This window comes from Quercus suber, unplaced genomic scaffold, assembly GCF_002906115.3.
Source record: "Quercus suber isolate HL8 unplaced genomic scaffold, Cork oak 2.0 scaffold_399, whole genome shotgun sequence".
Lineage (NCBI taxonomy): Eukaryota > Viridiplantae > Streptophyta > Magnoliopsida > Fagales > Fagaceae > Quercus > Quercus suber.
This window is the reverse complement of record NW_027069850.1, coordinates 97,582-109,803: the sequence shown is the minus strand read 5'-3', so window position 1 is coordinate 109,803 and position 12,222 is coordinate 97,582.

The window sequence follows — 12,222 nt, the reverse complement described above, 5'->3', positions numbered from 1 at the left end:
CACCCCGTGTTTTATCTTGCTTTATAATATGTTTTATTGCGTTTTCTATCATGTTCTTTGCTTTATCTTGTTTCCTAGCATGTCTACTTGCTTTTTACCATGTTTTAATGCTTAGATGATGTTGGCATAGCCTTCTTGGGCTAGGATATGCCTAAATATTGTGTTTGTGCTTAGATCCATGTGCCTTTATAACTTTTTTGCATGCTTATGCTTAGATCCATGTATTTATGTGCTCCTTGCCATGTTTTTACTTAGATCTACATCTTTGTGTGCTTCTTGCCATGTTCATGTATCCAGATCTACATGTTGGTTGCTATGCACATCAACAATACGCCTCTTCAAGCCCAATAGCTCCGCCAGCCTCTTAGTGTAGCGAGATTAAGTCAGTGGTCAATAAACCCGACTTACAGGGGTAGGAAGAGAAAGAAAGTGATCATACACCTCCAAAGTAAGGACTAAGTCCACATCCCCAACGGTGATGCACCTCAAAGCAGGATCCCAACAAGTAACTATAGCCTCCAGTAGGTGCCAATCTAGAGGAGTAAGAAAGATTGAAGTGGCATCTCTGAGGAACTATTGAATGTAAGCCCAATCCTTGGAAGAGAATGAAGTCCACCATCTCTTGAGTTCCCTCTTATGAAAAGTCTCCCACTTAAGCTCCACCACAGTATCAAAAGTCTTGAGCCCAAGAATATCCATGCTTAGATCTAAAAGAATTTGGTGTTCTAATGCAAATCCAAGTAGAAAAACATAGAAAAATGGTGCTTCTAAAGGTTTTCAGTGAAGAAAAAAGGTATGAGAGGACCCCTAAAATCACAGACCAGAATGTGGAAGGTCTGGAGGGCGCCCAGACCTTTATGCATGCTTCTCGAGGTTGGCACACATTAAGTGGCCGCCACACCTTGGGACACGTGCCAGGGCTTTTCAACCCCCCCTGGTACAAACCCACACATATTTTGAGCTTAAATCTAAAGGATGAAGGGTTTTGGACAACTCTAGAGCGAAGATTCCTTTTGTTTTTGCACTGACAGTGGTGAGCAGTAGGTTCAGCAGCAAAACCGGTCCCTCAAGAGATTTGTCACACAACCAAGACCACATAAAGCCTACACTGGGGCAGTTTATTTTTTATGTGTCTTGTTTGGGATCCCAAAATATCTTAAACCTCATTTTTGAAACCTAGTTCAGGGGTTGGTTCAGGCCCTGTCGTCAAGACATGTAATGGGACAGTGCCAAGGCCGTTCTCAGTTATTGATAACAATCCATCCAACATGGTATAAAGGTAGCGAAAGTCATTTCCCATATGTAATTCCTCAAAGGAACCTTTCTTGAAGCACCGATTAGTTTAGTTGATAACTAAGTCAATCAACGCATCCTGCCGCATGGCGAGTCCAAAATCCCGTTTGGAAAATCCATGATCATCATCAGGGTTGTCAAGAAACCCATATCATTTAGTGCGATTCTATTCCCGCTTCAAGTCGGTTTATTGATTTAGAACCACGAAAAACCTTACACTAGGAAGTTTATTTTGCACGATTTAGTCCATTTTCTACTAATCAATAAGCTCAAGAATGGGTCCATCATGCCAGGAATCTTTCCTCTCACGTCGAGAACTACATAAAATCTACACTGGGGTAGTTTCATTTCATGCGGTCTCCCCTTTTCCATATCCCTTAGCAGGTCAATCAATATCAGAATTTATCGGTAAACTTGTGAAAATACGATGCAATGCAAATGAAACAATGCGTGGATAACAACAATGGTACCACAGGCTCATTAATGCTAAAGCCCTACTAGAATCATACATTAGATCCTACCAACAGGCAATATCTAGAATCATACATATAAGGCCTACCAAGAGGCATTATCAAGAATCATACGTTTGAGCCTACTGAGAGGCAATATCAAGAAATATACATCTAACACCTACCAAAAGGCAATGTTCATACATACATCAAAAGCCTATCAAGGGGTGACAACATACATCAAGGCCCACAATGGGGCAATATAATACATACATGTCTAAAGCCTACCAAAAGGCAATATAAAAATACAATCCAGGTCTACCAAAAGGTAATCCAATAGATATATATCTGGCCCACCAAGGGGCAATGTTTACAAAATGCAAGAAAGATGAAATATGCTCACGCAAGGGCTACATCATAATGGTACAACAATACATGGTTGGCCTAAGGAAAGTCATCATCTCTATTAGTATCACTCGCAAAGTGCTCAGCGCTACCGCCATTGACATCACCACCCACAGAAGGACCGACTCGATCCGCTGAAGAACCTGGAGCATATCCCAGAACCTAAAATGATGCTTGATCTAGTATAAGGCCCTGTGCCCAATCATTCAAGGGAATAAATCCTCAACTACTGGTTGGTCTTGAAGGAACAGGCATATACTCTAACTTATGTCATCAAATAGAAGGATCTCTACCAAGAATATGAGGTGCAGAGGGTGTAGACACCGCATTTTGTACCCCTTATGACTCGGACCTCCATTCCCTAATGATGCTCGAACTCTAAGGCCTAAGGCCAGTTTAGAGCCCAATCAGATATCAAATTGACTTGAGGAGTGTTAAAATGGAAAATATAACCTTTTGAATGAGCAAAAATCTATTTTTAGAAATAAAATGACCAAAGAGGTCTTAGGCCTACGTACGTGGGTCGTGACTTGCATACACAATCTAAAGCATGCGTACATAGGCACATTCTTGCGTATACAGCTAAGGTTTCCAAAGCATAAGAAATGCAAGTTTTCTACAATAATGGCTGAGGTTTGGAATGAATCCCACATCGATTGGGAGCCATTACAAACCTCATTTTTTCAACTATAAAAAGCCTTACATGGTACATTTTCAAAACACATAGAAATCCCATAGGAAAAATCTAAGATTCACTAGAAAATAGTGAATCAAAAGGGAGTTTTCACAAAACACCTTCAAGTCAATTTTATTTGATTAGGACCTTTTATGGCCCCAATCCTTCTAGTTTAACGTTGCTAATTACTTTTTTATTGGTTTGTGAATAGATTTGACTAAGGGGAATGGTCAAAATCAAGCTTGAAAAGCTTTTATGTGAGGTATCCAATATAACTTTTCTTTTTCCCTCTCTTTTCTACCTTTAAATCCTCCTGTTTGCTTTGTTTGTTTGTTAAGATATGTTCTAATATGCCTTCCTAGGTTAGGTTTAAGTTTTTGTATGCTTAAAATGCATGTTAGGGTGTTAGAATTGTTGTTTTGAAGTTCTATTATATTTCTGCGTTTTAGGGTTTTCTAGGCAAGGATCTGCGTACGCATGATATAGCCAGTGCATGCAGGCTTGATTATGCGTACGCAAACGTGTTCTAGCGTGTGTGATGTTGTTGCCTAGAAATCCTACATTTTTGTTTGTTTTGTTTCTGCCATCACATGTTTGTTCTGTTTGGCCCTTTTTTAATATGTTTTAGGCCCCATAAGTTCCTGTCCACCTTTTCACATGCTTGTTTGTTATCACATGTTTAGATTAGCACTTGTCTTAGGGTTTCTTAGTTTTAATACCATCCATTTACATGTTCATGCATGAATGCCATGGGTACTGTATTGCTGCAAGGTAAGTGAAAGGTAAGTCATGCATTGGAGATGTTCATGCATTTGTGATATGATCTTGTGTTGATGTTGGAGATGAATATGAATGCTTGGATCTTTCCTTATGCTTATGTTTCTACCTTGATTTGATTGTATATGTTGTTGCTTTTAATATGCTTTGATGCCATGATAGATGTACATTAGGGTTTGTGATGAAATTCCATGATTAGATGTATGGTTAGGGTTTGGGATGAATAATGCCATGTTGGATGCTTAGATGTGTGCTAGTGTGTGTGTGAGTTAGAATACAAGCATTAAGCATGCTTTTAATAAATTTAAGATAAAACACACAATGATGGGAGGGCAACCTTAGGGTTGGGTAAGCTTGGGTACATAACACCTTCCTAAGAGCATACATAAACTTGGAACCCATTTCTTTGATAGTAAGATCAAAAGGTCCTTCCTCGAAGAGACGCTATGTATATGATTCCTAGACCATTACAAAAACCAGGTGGCGACTCCCCTCCTTGTGTCAATGGGAGGTACAAGCATCCTATGCCCCCTCATCTCACCGATCAAAATGCTGATGTACCCACGAAGCATGCCTGTTTCTCTATGGCAACGGCATAGGCCTCCCTTTCTCTCTACCATTGATCCCTCTCTCAAGCTAATGACCTGGCAATCTCCTCCTACACATACCCATCTTTAGTGGCAGCCACGCCCTCAGGCTCTCTCACCCTAGCTTGTAGGGTATCTACATGTAGCTCAAGTGGGCCTTTGAATCCCTTCCAGCACGTGATATGCTTTCAAGAACTTTGCCACTACTCACAGGATAATCATCAACGATAGGTCTGGTCGAGGACTATAGAAACCAGGTGACATAATCAACATCCTCTGTAACAAAACCCTTAAAGGAATCTGTCTCATAGTCAAGGTCATCCAAAATCACCGTAGAACAAGAAAGCTTATGAGGCGAGTCCCTAGGTACTCTAAAAATCAGCATGACTTGATGGAAGGTCCTCTCTGCCAAGAAGAACTCCCAGCTCAATAAAGCCTAAAACCAACACCGTGCACGTGACTTAGCCATAGCAAGGGTGACCTCATTGCCTAGCCAACAACTACCCATCATAGGGGTTGTTGAGTATCTCACCCCAAGTGACAAAATCCAAATGCCAATGGTGGATAACTGTATTAAAAAAACTCTAGTGATCATACAGAGGGACCAAGCATATACCATAGGATATATTGTCGAAGACAAGCCAAAATACTGCAGATGCAGGGCTAGGATGTGCTAATAAGCCCACAACGTCGGAATCTACCAACAACCCTTGAGGTTCCTGAAGCCATGTCGCAAAGCCTACCTTAGGAAAGCGATAAAAAATCCATAAGAAAGGAATCCCTAGTCATAGGCCCTTATATCTGATACTACTTTCATGGCTCCTAGCAATTCATAGGTCAGCATCAACCAGTTGTTGCCAAATAGGCAACTGCAGATGAAATAGAAGGACCACTTGAGAGCAATGTCGTCCAGCTCTGCACCTAAAGGTATGTTCAGCTTCAGCCACTCCATGCAAATCTGAGGCTTATTGGTAGGCCCAAAATATCATCTTGTCGCCTAGGTAAAAGGATAGCGGATGCCCAAAAGCTTGCTTGCGACGTCAAAGTCCACAAACTCGATCAAGACCGAATACTCACCGAATCTAAGGCCCAATATGTTCATCCAATCAATGGGAAAGAGGGACTGTATATTCCCCACTACTTAAATGAAAGGTGCCAGTCTCTGCATGGAATCGTTGCAGCAAAGTCTCCACTATCGCATGTCTCATGGAATAGGCTGGGGTCCTCAAGAAGTCCTCAAAGCTCTACTCAGTCAAAAATGCATGGTAGTGCACATTAGTCCTATAGTCAAACAGGCGGATAAGGAATGAAGACCAGGCTCCCTAACCGTGAGTCCTGTCAGTAGCCTATACTCGAAATCAGAAAAGCTACTAGTTAGCATGCATATCTATGCATCCAAAATTAACAAATAGAAGAGAAAAAAGGAACATACCTAACCTTTCTACGCTTGAGTGGAAGGATGCCTCTTTAGATCATGCTAAAGATGGGTATCATCAATGCAATCATCAACCTCTCCAATGTAGGCCTCAGCCCCGGCCTAACAAGGCAAAAATCTCGGCCTATGACTACAGCGCCTCGGAGCGCCTAGACTCAGCCCAGACATGTCATCAGCCTCCAAATCTACATCCATATCAAACATGAGTTCATCCTCTAGCTCTATGCCCCTCTAGGCCTCTCCCTTCTCAGTCTGAGGATACCGCTAGCTAAACCAGTACGGGACTAGTATGAAGCACTGGCTGTCTCTATCGAGCTTCGACCCTTGGTACGATGCACAATGGGCACACCGCCAAAGGGCACAATGTCATCACCCCCTCGATCGAGGTGACTCTGAAGAATTCGAGCCATCTGCTCACTAGTTGAAATGGTGTCATCGTCGCTACTAGACGAATCCCCTCAGGATGAAACCATGGCAGGAGCCTTCCTGCGATCTCATTTATATCTCACCCATCGAGATATAATCTGCGAAAGTAAATTCAGATTTAATCAATAAGCCTAAATCAAATGGCAATGTAAGCAAACAGGTAAGTATGTCTAACCCTACTACCTAACGCATATCATGCAAGTTCATACCAAGAAGTCATGTTTCCTAAAAATGTCAAAGTTTCCAAACTACTCCTCTCCAAGATTCAGATTTAGCCACTCCCATTCATCTCTCCAGGATTTTGGTTTGGCCATGGCCGTCTAATCCTATGCTCTCTCGTCGAGATTTTGATTTGGCCACGACCGTCTAATCCTTTGCTGTCTCTAGGATTTCAATTTGGCCACATCCATCTAATCCAATGCTCTCTCCAAGATTTCGATTCGGCCATAACCGTCTAGTCCTATGTTCTCTCCAGGATTTTGATTCAGCCACGACCGTCTTGTCCTATGCTCTCTCTAGGATTTCAATTCAGCCGTCTAATCCTCTTTCCAAGATTTCAATTCAACCACGACCATCTAATCCTATGCTCTCTCCAGGATTTCGATTCAGCCATAATCATTTAATCCTATGCTCTTTCTAGGATTTTGTTTTGGCCACGACCATCTAATCCTATGCTCTTTCCAGGATTTCGATTCGACCAAGACCATCTAATCCTATGCTCTCTTCAGGATTTCAATTTGGTCATGTCCATCTAATCCTATGCTCTTTTCAAAATTTCAATTCAACCATGCTCTCTTTGGGATTTTAATTGGCCATGCTCTCTCCGGGATTTCAATTTGGCTACGACGGTCTAATCCTATGCTCTCTTCAAGATTTCAATTTAGCCATGACCGTCTAATCCTATGCTCTCTCCAGGATTTCTATTCAGCCACGACCATCTAATCTAGGGTATATCAGATAGTCGCTCGGTCCTCTTCCTTTTGTTGGATTTCTTTTGATCATTCTCTTCCCTATGGACTACTCTCATATCAGTGGATAACCAATTCTTGTATTCCAAAGTTGGATGGAGAAACTGAGGAAAATGAATGTCCCTATTCATCGCCCTTCGAGGCCAAGTCTCGTATATTCTACCTAAGACTCTCTCAGTGAATGCTAAAGTACCTTTAACGATCACCAAATTGTCATGCAATACAACATGTAGGATAATAAAAGTAGCAACGAAGCCCAACCAAAGGTACACAATTCTCCTTGAAACCACAGCTAGTCATGGCCTCGATGCGCCACCATTCTACCACCCATTGGATGTCCATAGAAGAAAGATGCTTCAAAAGTTCAGTGAGCTTGGTAGGATCCATCTCTTTATCTTTGAGCTTGCGATCATGATAATGCTTTGGTTGGTACCAATTAGAAGGAACGATGGGAGGATGAATTAGCTTGAGCTTCTCACACAACCATATCTGAGGGAGAGAAAAAGAGAGCATGAGGGTTAAGTGGAAAAAAGAGAGATAAAAACAAAAGAAAAAAAGAAAAAAGAAAAGAAAAATATTCAAAGACGATATAAGGAGCCTTGATGGGTTGAAAACCGAAAAGCAATCCAAGCAAAATTGGTGGAATGCTGCTAGGATGAGAGAACCTAGGCAAAAATTAAGGATCATACTTGAAGAAGAAGAGGGCTCCCTGCAAATAATGTTACTTCCTCCCTATGCACAACATCCAAACCATTGAGGGTTTCAACCAAGATAATGGCTATTGGGCTCCTACTCCCTAAATTCTTAACCACATGAGGAATTCCAGGATCCACATGAGGTGTTTCATGCACCAAGAAGAACCTTGCAAGAATGCAAAGCCAAAAAGCGTTGAAATGATAAGAACGCTTCGCCCCAACCAATGGGACATCTTTCTTAGAGAAGTACTTGAAAACCATGGAGACATTCAACTTGTCAGACTTGCACCATCTCTTGGCCATGGCTGGATGAACCCCTAAAAGTTGATGAGCTAGGTCAGAAAAATCTTCCTCAAAAGTAGGAAGAATGATAGCACCGAGATCGTGCTCCCCCATGATTGCACCAAATTCCTTAAAAGTGGGGCATAACTCCACACCATTGAATTGGAAAACATGTTAAGTAGGAATCCAAAACTCAGTGGCTACACGCAAAAAAGGCTCATCCACTTTGATTTGATGAAAGAAGGAAATATAAGAGAGACTAAGAGGGATGAAGGCATCCATGAAATTGAGATTAAGATTGTTAATCCACATGGAGACTTCCAAAGAAGTGAATTCTACCATTGGGAACCTTGTGGAATGGCTCCTGAGCTTAAAACACATTTTATGAAGGTTTGGAAGCCTCTCACACCTATTTTATAGTAGAAAAAGTTGGTTAGGGTTTTTTGCTTGGCGGCATGCATGCGCATGGTCCTAAATGCGTACACACGGTTAAAGCCTACACAGGTATAGGCGTGTACGCGTACGCATGACCACTAGGGTTTCGAATTCCTTTTCCTATTTGGAGTGTGATTTCTACACCAAGACTTCTCTTATGATTCCTATGGCCTAAGAGATTGCTCAAGATAGATTTGAACAAAATATTTCATTCATCAAAGCAAAAAAGGGAGAAAAGCAAGACAATTTGCATACATATCCAAATCTCCCATAAGTTGTAAATAAGTACATGTCCTAAAATAAAAGCAGAATTATAAAGATTTTCTTAAATACAACCCAATGTCTCAAATAAAATCTAAGTGCAAAAGATATATGCTAAAAAAGAAAAAAGAAAAAAGAAGAAACTAGAAATATGTCTATATGTCTATCTATCTGTATGCCTAATTGTGAATCACCGTCGGTAATGCCTCTTCCTTAGCCGAGTACTCGAGGTCTCCTCCAGATCATCATCATCATCATCTAGTTGGGCATACCCACCAAGCCCATAGATCTGTTTGGAATACTCAATCACCTTAAACTTGAGGTTCCTAGCAAGCCAGACTAGCTCCTTATGCTCCGCTAAAGTGGGTTGAATTTGAAAAATGGACAATGTTATGACAAGCCTAAGGGATGAAAATTAGAAAGTGCAAAGGATAAAGAGAACTCACAACTCGTGTGCCCTAGGGAAAAGGATAACCCATTATATTAGGGTTACACCCTATAGGACGCTCCCGAGCAAACCTATCAGGACCATAAGTGTTGACCGACCAAAGCAACAGGGCCACCAACAGCTAGACCAGCCACACCCTGAAATGTTTATCACATTTAAGTATCACCACATTACAGGACATGCAATAGAGAGAGAGAGAGAGAGAGAGAGAGAGAGAGAGAGAAGGTACATACCCCAATGGAAAAGGGAGACATAAGGCGACCCTCACTGAACTCTTCATAGTCCAGATCACCTAGGAGTTGCTCGGCATAGGCAATGCCACCCCTCTAAAGCTGGTACTCAGCATCAGTCATAGAGAATAAGGCAAGTGATGTGCATTGATAATAGCTTAATTTTGCATATTTATATCATTATTGAAAGTCATTATCATACTGAGTTAATTCATGCATTTTACATTTGGTTTTGGAATAATGCTGAATAATTAATTTTGTGCTTAATTGAATTTTATTGCATGAATTTGTCTTTTGTAGAAAAATAGAATTAAATAAGTTAATTTGTGCAAAGAAGAAAGCTAGTGGATTTTACTTTTATAAGGGCCATGATGAAGTTAAAGAAGGCCAACCCAATTAAATTTAAATCCAATTGGAGTAAGGAATCAAAGGAAATTTTCATCGAATCTAAGTCCAATTCGAATTAGGATTCCAGCCTGCGCATCAGTTAGTATTTTTGACATAAAGTTTGGGTTAGATGTCCAATCATGATGATTCAAGTTGGGCTGGAAATTTAACTTAAAGGGCTACAACTTTGTAGTTTACCAAAAGTCTGAATTCTGACAGTAAATGGGCCAAAATCATCAGTTAAGTGAAGCCTAAAAATCTGAGATTTTTTCCAAATGGGAATTCAACTTGTAATAGGATTCCTTGACCTATTTAAAGGCTTTTTAGGGAAAAATTCAGAGGATGGCTGGGGGCTAAACATATAGGTCACGGCTACCTCTTTGGTTTTCTTCCATGGCAGTTAGTTTTAATAATTTGTCTAGTTTTATCCCTAGTATTTTATTTTTGTGTTTTCTTTCAATTACTATGAGTAGCTAAATTTATAATTAAGGTTGAGGATGAACCTTGTTAAGGATTATCAATATTATTTATGTGATTTGATTTTTCCCACAATAGTTGCTCTTTAAAGATTTAAATTGTTCTTATTTCATATCAATTGTCTAAGATTGGATTCTAGATATGAGTTCAATCATGTTTTTCTCATGATTTAGGATTTGTCTTAATTAATTGAATGCTTGGATTATTTTTTCTTGATTTTAAAATTGGATATCTCTTGTGATTTGTTTGGCTACAGATATAATTGATGATTTGATTTTATACCTAGGAAGCAAAGAAGAGCATGCTTTTGATTTCTAAATAGAAGTTTTAATGATAATATTTTCCATGGTAGCAAGATTGATTTCTAGATAATCATGTAGTGGTTGGAAAATATTAACGATTGTAAATACATGCTGATATGAATTAACAAGGCAGATTCCAAAACCTTAATTCTTGTCTCTAGATTGTTTACATCTCTTTATTGCTTTATATTATATCTTTGCTTAGTTTAATTATTCGCTTACTTTATTTAATTTCAAACAACCAATTTTTATTAAACTAGATTATGATTAATTTGGTTAAGATTTGATTAATTCTCCTATATTCATTGAAGTCCCTGTGTGTTTGACTTCATTCTTGCTAAAATATACTTCGGTATGGTTCGTGCACTTGTGAGTACTTTAAAATTTCACAACAGCAAGCATGAATTTAGGAGGATCCATCTGAACCTGAGGTGTGTCCTCACCCACCAGTTGACAAGAAGCTCACTCAGCTAAGTATAGAACCCTTAAGCCAACACCTTCCAAGAGTTAGGAGGTCTTAGAGGAAACGATGGCAACCGCCTCTAGGTTTGGGTTAGCAACAGGAGGAACCCCCGCTCAAGGTCCCAAAACAATCTGTAAAGACACTTATGATTAGAAAGAAATTTTGAAACATGCACTGATGACTGAACAAGAAGATTTCTTTTTACTTACCAAGTCGGAGGTAAGGCTGTTGAGATGAGCATGGATTAAAGGAAAGACCCTCAAGTCCACATTCGCACAATGAGAGACAAGGCCATAGGACAAGGCCCAATGCTTTAAGAGAAAGAGAACACAAATACAGTTTGCAAAATGATAGCTTACAAGAAAGAGCACAGATACAGTTTGCAAGATGATAGTTTGTAAGAAAAGTGCATGGTAACAATTTGCAAGATGATAGTTTGCAAGAAAAAGAAATGGATACAGTTTGCAAGATGACAGTTTGCAAGAAAGTAAGAAACAGTTTGCCGGAGGATGAAATGCAGTTTGTAAACCTAGATGACATGTGAAACATATACAATTTGCAAGAGTATGAAGTACAATTTGTGAAACTACATCAGAAAAGGAAAATAATCTAAGCTTAAGGAGCTTCCAATGCCTTGCTAGTTCACGTAGAGTCCCCCGACTGAGTGTATCCATGACCGAATAGAGGTAGGCAAGGCAAGTATGGCCCCAGTTCACATCTCAAGCTTGCTCAAAATCACGAAAGAGAGCTAGCCACCTCAAAGACACCATATGACCTCCATTGGCAAAGAGGTATGCCCCTAGCTAATACAACAAAAATGCCTTAGCCATTCGAGCACAATAATCAATAGTCACCTAAGAAAAAGGCATGTAGTCCCTCTCCAAATCAAAGTAGTGAATGCGCTCACTAGCGTAGGTATGTTGTGGACGCCTGAATTTTTCCCGGCCTTAGGGATCGTTGGGTCCTTGGCGTCGTGACTCTTGTATGATTGTGTTTCTAGGGTGGTGTGTATGTGTGTGGCTCCCTTTTTCTTATTTTTATTTTAGGAGTTGCCACTAACCATTGGTTTGTATTAGGTGTGATTGGTCACCTAGATGTCTAATTTATTTTAAGTTACCTAATTAACTAAACCAAATTTTAAAGGTTCATTAATTAAGGTAAACCAAAAGTCTTTGAACCAAAAATCTTAAACTCGAAAGTTTGGTTACATGTGGGAAAGGTGTTAG